Genomic DNA, 6,200 nt, shown 5'->3' with positions numbered 1-6,200 from the left:
TTATGGATATAAACTTGGAAATTTCACGTAATAATTGTTTGATTTACCGAAAACTCTCAATCAGTAACCCCAAATTAAACTGTACATTCAAAAGAACCTTAGGCTGGGGACTCAGTTGAGTGATAGGGCATTTGACTGGCAAGCTGTGAGTTGCTAAGGTGCCTCTGTTTAGACAGAACTGACTACTGGGAAACAGACAAAAAAAAAAAAATGTAACTTTTTTTTAATGGGGAGACACTGCCATCTGGTGGTAGCATAGCAGAACAGCAATGGAGCACCCTGGAAAGCTGTGGACTTCTTTAGTGAATTTCCTACTCCAACTTTTACATTACCACAACCACGAACAGTAATAATAGTCATATTTTCCTTGACTCACTTGACCATCATTTTCATGAGATTATAACTATCCAGTTACTAGGAGATTAATATTTCCATACAGTTGCTAAAATTGAGTCATTTCCTCCAGGAAACGAAGCCTTGGAAGATGGCTTCTAATAATGCACTGTTATCTGTTGATTTGAAATCAGAAGGCATCAAATTGCAACAAAAGCTCGCTCGAAACCAGCCCATCTGGTATCGACAAAAACACCCGAAAGCAAACAACATCTTTCTCTCACTATTCCATGCTGTGGTTTGCCCTGGAGTTATCTGTATTCTGATGCTAATTCCACTGCCCCAAGGACAGCTGCCTAGTCACTACTCAGGTATCAGGTGACTTCACCAGAACCTTTTCCCCATTGAATTTGTAAAATACAGATGAGGGGCAGGTACAAGATAGAAGGAGGCCTGTCATTGGAGGAGAAGGAAGGATGGGTGGGAGAGAAGTTTGAAGGAAGAGGAGGAGACTGGAAGGAAAAGGAAGGGAGACAGGAGGGAGAGAGAAGCCATGGCAGAACAATGGAGGCTGACGTAAAGATCTCGCTCTGTGTATTTACAGGTTGTTATCAACGTTTCTTAAGGGATGGATGGTACCTGGCTTTGTATGTTTAAGTGGGCAATTATATCCACAACCTTGTTACTGTGTTTGCAGCATTGCCTAGACATTTAGTTGAATCTCAGAGAGAACCCAACAGGAAACGTTATCTTGTTCTCATTTTAAATAACAACCAAGACGACGTTTTCTAGTTCCATTCACTTGCCTGCAAATTTCACAATGTCTTTGTTTTTAATAGCTGAGTAGTATTCCATTCTGTGAACGCACCACATTTTCTTTATCCATCCTTTGACTGAGGGGACACATAAGTTGTTTCTAGTTTCTGGTTATTCCGAACAAAGCTGCTATGAGTGTAGTTGAGGAAAGGTCCTTGCGGTAGGGTGGAGTGTCTTTCCAGCTTAGGGACACAGAAGATAATTTGCATGAGATGACAGTGAAGGGATCCAGGGCTAATGAGATGATGGCTCAGTGGGTAACCAGGATCAGAGCTTAGATCCTCGACAGCCATGTATGAGACAGATACGGTCGTTTACCGGTAGTTCCAATGCTTGGGAAGAAGAGACAAGGGATACTTAGGAAACCTAGCTACAACCAAGTGTGTGAGCTCTGGGTTAGAGTAAGAGCGAGCCTTCTTATCTAAGGTGGAGAGAGATCAAGGGAGATAAGAAACTCAGTCAACTTCTGGCCTCTGCACCTGCACGAATGTGGATGTACACCTGTACAGGTGTGTACCCACACATGCAAATGAATACTTGAATAGATTAGCCGCTGGCAGACTTCTGGTACCTTCCTAGAAGGCTGGGTTATCTTGTAAAGCATCAATGCTGGTTTATGGCAATATGACCTGGAGAAAGGAGAAACTCTAGGGGCAAAGCGGCAATGTCTGCATAAATGATTGGATTTCTAAGATGAAGTCTTTGTCTTTACGTCTCATTTTTAAGGAAGCAAGGACGTAGCTGATTGTAACTGTCTTTCCACACGACTCTTCCAGATGACCCTTGCCCTCCACAGTGGGGCTCTTACTCATATAAAAGGAAGAAAACTTGTCCACTACTATTTTAGCACTCCTGGACTATAGGAGTGGGTAGGTTCTAAAGAACAGGGGTATAGAGCGTTATTATCTTGGAGTTATCTGTTTGTAGTTATCAGAAACTTTTACCCACAATGCTCAGTGTTCATATCCCCTTCAAGAAAGCCATTGGTCTGATGTACTGAGTTTCATGAATCTCTTCCCCAGAATGGAATTTAAATAACTGAACATTGTTCTTATAGAAAAGCATATGTCACATGATTCACATCTTCCTTTTGTTGCTGATTTTGAGACACGGTCTCTCTATGTAGTTCTGGCTGTCCTGGAGGTTGCTATGTGGATCAGGCTGGCCTGAGACCCACAGAAATCTTTGTCTGCCTCCTATGTGCTAGGATTAAAGGTATGGGATACAACTTCTTTATTTTCAGTTTCTGACATAAACTTGACAATATTCCACGACCTTATGTGTTAAGGGCTCATTCACAGCATTCATTTACAAGTGTCATTTAAATTGTTTTAACATTACATGATAAAATCTTCTGAATCATATGTATATAAAATTTCCCATGTTCCTCCAATGAAGTGCTGAATCCTATTAGTAATCTTAACGGTGTAAAATCAAACACAAGAGATTATTTTTTATCTATCTGTGGTGGTGTGTGTAAGTTATGGCCCCATAGACACATGTGCTTGAATGCCTGGCACATGGGGAATGAGTGGTGCTATTAGATCTGGCCTTGATGGAGTAGGTGTAGCCTTATTGAAGGAAGTGTGTCACTGTGGGGCAGGCTTTGGGGTCTTCTAAACTCAAGCTCTGCCCAGTGTGAAACACAGTCTCATTCTTCTGCCTGTGGACCAAGATGTAGAGCTCTCAGCTCCTCCAGCACCATGTCTGCCTTCCCACAATGGTGATAATGGACTGAGCCTCTGACACTGTAAGCCAGCCCCAATCAAATGTTTTCCTTTATAAGAGTTGCTTTGGTCATGGTGTCTCTTCACAGCAATGATACCTTAACCAGGGTCTAGGGTATTGCCGTGATAGAACTGACCATGCTTTGTTTGGGGGAATGTCGATTTTGGGACTTTGTGTTAGGAAAGCAGGAGAATGCTTTAAGAACTGCTTAATGGGCCATACTAATAAGAGCATGGTGCTGAGCATGCGTTGAACTGTGGGAGCCTGGCTCAAGATTGAGGTTTCAGAGAATTTTAGTACGTTGCCTAGAGATTGTACTTGTGATATTTCGGTGAAGAGTGTGGGTGCCTTTTGTCCTTTGTCCAAAGAGTCGGCCTGAGGCTGAGATGGAAAGATTTAGATTACATTCCCTGCATTGGCAAAGAAATATCAGAAAAGCCTGATGTCAATTTTGCCTCGTGGTTCACTCTTATGAGGAGAGCTTTCAACAAGCATAGCAAGCTTAGAAAGGAAAAAATACAAAATGCATGGTTTAAGGATTAAAGGGGCACCAGGAAGTGGAACGGAGCTAAATCCTGTGTTCATGGAGATAAGCAGATTAAGAATATTAAGTGGAATTAAGGGAGTGGTGGTATTGGAGCAAGATCCCTGCTGTGTGGCTTTTGCTTCCTTGCCTAAGCTCCCGGAAGGGGTCACACTATCAGTATGGCCAGCTCTCCCATCTTCTCTCCTGCACCTCTCACTTGCCTCTACAGACCTGGAAGTCCTGCTTATTCCTTCCACCCAGCAATTAGCTCGTGGCCTTTAACTGATAGATCAAGAACCAATTGGGGAACAGGACCTTAGCATGAGCACCACCTCTACAAATCCTACCCAGCTAAGTTTCCGTCTTGTGAAAAGGAATGAAAGGTCCAAGCATGTGGTACACACCTTTAATCCCGGCACTCAGGAGACAGAGGTATGTGATCTCTAAGTTCAAGGCCAGCCTGATCTATAGAGCAAATTCCATGTCAGCCAACCATAGTGACAAACAGAAAGCTGATGAACATGTAATTGAATACGGGGGACATATCCCAGCCCAAGCAAGCAGCAGAACCTGGCAGATTTGACCATTTGGTTCTGGCATTAGAATCAAGGATTGAAGAAAGGGATTATGGGCTTTTTCTCTACAATTAAGGAAAGTTGCTGAGTCTGAGTACGTCAGGGGTGTCTCTGCATGGAGGCCCAGAGAGGCCATTGAAGGTAAAGCCTGGAATGCCTTGAAGACACCAAGAAGTTAGAGATGTCTGAGCCATGGGGTCCTTGTTGAGAAGAGCTAACAGGGGATGAAACCAGCCCAGGAGAAAGTGTCTTGCAGTTAATTAAGCTGAAAGGAGTTGGAGATCAGAAGAGCACTTTGAGATCAGACATGGAGATGGAGGGTTTGGAGTTTGTCTAGCTGTTTTTTCAATCTTTCTTTGGTCCAGTATTTCTGCACCGTGTTCCCTTCCCTGTTCTGTAATGGTAATGTACTTCCTGTGCTATCATATGTTTGGAGTATGTGATTTGGTTTTGATTTTACTGGAAATTACAGTTAAGAGATTGCATGAATCTCAGAACTTAAGACTTTTAAGCATCTCTGAGACTGATAAACCATGTGGACTTTTGAAGTGAGACTAAGCTCTGCTTAGTGTGGGAACAATCTCCTGCTGATTAAGACCATGTCTGTCTGCAAGCCATGCTTCCCATGATAATGGACTGAATCTATGGAATGGGAAGCTGCCTCAATGCAATGTTTTCCTTTATAAGAGTTACCTTGGTCATGGTGTCTTTTCATAACAAGACATGGGTTTCATCAAACTAAATTTTTAAAGCTAACACTTGTGTACCTGGTAATCAAAGAAAGGCGTGTCAGGTCTTCCGATGGCTCTGAGCAGCTATGTGGGTGCTTGGAACCAAACCTGGATCCTCTGTAAGAGCAGCAAATACTCCTAACCACTGAATTTTCTCTCTACCGCCTTGTCCCAAACAAACAAAAACTCTTCATCCTTTAAATAAAGCTGTTTGAGGTGGAACAAATCAGTTATGGTTCCCAAACCTTATTTTATCTGCTGTTGCTGGTCTAGAGAACTTCTGTTAAGTATGTAACTTATGTGGCCTTTGGTGTCAAGCTTTGGCATAAAGGGTATGGATTCCTGGCAAATATAGGGCAAAATCAAACATGAAGCCTTCGAACCTCAGGACAGTGTTAAGAACGTTCTCCATGGTACTGCCTTCTACTGCAAATCTATTCTCCTACTCTCAAACTCTGCAACCTGGTTCTAGCAAGTAGGATTTCACCATCGTCGACAAATTCGTAAAAGCGTTTTTCTCTTCTACACAATGGGAGTAGAAATGCTCCATTTGTGAGTTTTCTACCTTAACAACGTAAGTTTAGGTGAAAGCACTTAAAATTCTATTCAGCTGCAGTGATTATCAAAATCTTCAAAGTGAATACACACTCAATGAACAGCTGCTGAATGCCAAAGCATGGTGTGCTACTTCTGGAGTAGAAACCCTGGTTGTGATCTAATTACAGAATAAGAACAAGATTTTGCTAGCTGGTTCATTTTACACTGACATGTTTCTATAGCAGTATTTCATGTACAAGTGAATGTGTGTGTGTGTGTGTGTGGCGGGTATATGGGGGAGAGACATATACAGTTGCACTGCCCAATCACAGGCTTCTCTTACAGGCTTCTCTTTAACTTACTCACTTTATACCCCACTCACTCACTGCTCCCTTCTGGTCCCCTCTTCCCTTCTACTCTTTGAGCCTGTGGGTCCCCGCTGTGTACCCCGACTCTGGCACATCCTTTTGCACTGAGGCCAGACAAAGCAGCCCAGCTGGGCTATATCCACAGACAGGCAACTGTTTTTGGGTTAACCCACTCTACAACATGAAGACTGAGCTGCACATCTGCTACATACATGTGGGGTGTCTAGGTCCAGCCCATGTATGCTCTTTAGTCGGTGGCTCAGTCTCTGAGAGCCACAAGGGTCCAGGCTAGTTGACTCTGTCAGTTCTCCTGTGGAGTTCCTACCCCCTTTGGAGCCTGAAACCCTTCTTCCTATTCCATAAGCGTCCCCAAGCTCCATCCACTGTTTGCCTGTGGGTGTCTGCATCTGAGTCAGCTGCTGGGAAGTCTGCACATCTAACAGAGTATCATGAATAGTGTCAGGGTTAGTGCTTGCCCAAGAGATGGGTCTCAAGTTGGGCCAGTTATCGGCTGAACAGGCTTCTCTTTCAGTTTCCAATTCCTGCGTATCTCAACTACAGTTTAGGAATTTTGGAAATAATTGAT

This window comes from Rattus norvegicus, chromosome 20, assembly GCF_036323735.1.
Source record: "Rattus norvegicus strain BN/NHsdMcwi chromosome 20, GRCr8, whole genome shotgun sequence".
In the NCBI taxonomy this organism is placed as follows: domain Eukaryota; kingdom Metazoa; phylum Chordata; class Mammalia; order Rodentia; family Muridae; genus Rattus; species Rattus norvegicus.
This window is presented reverse-complemented; position numbering follows the sequence as displayed.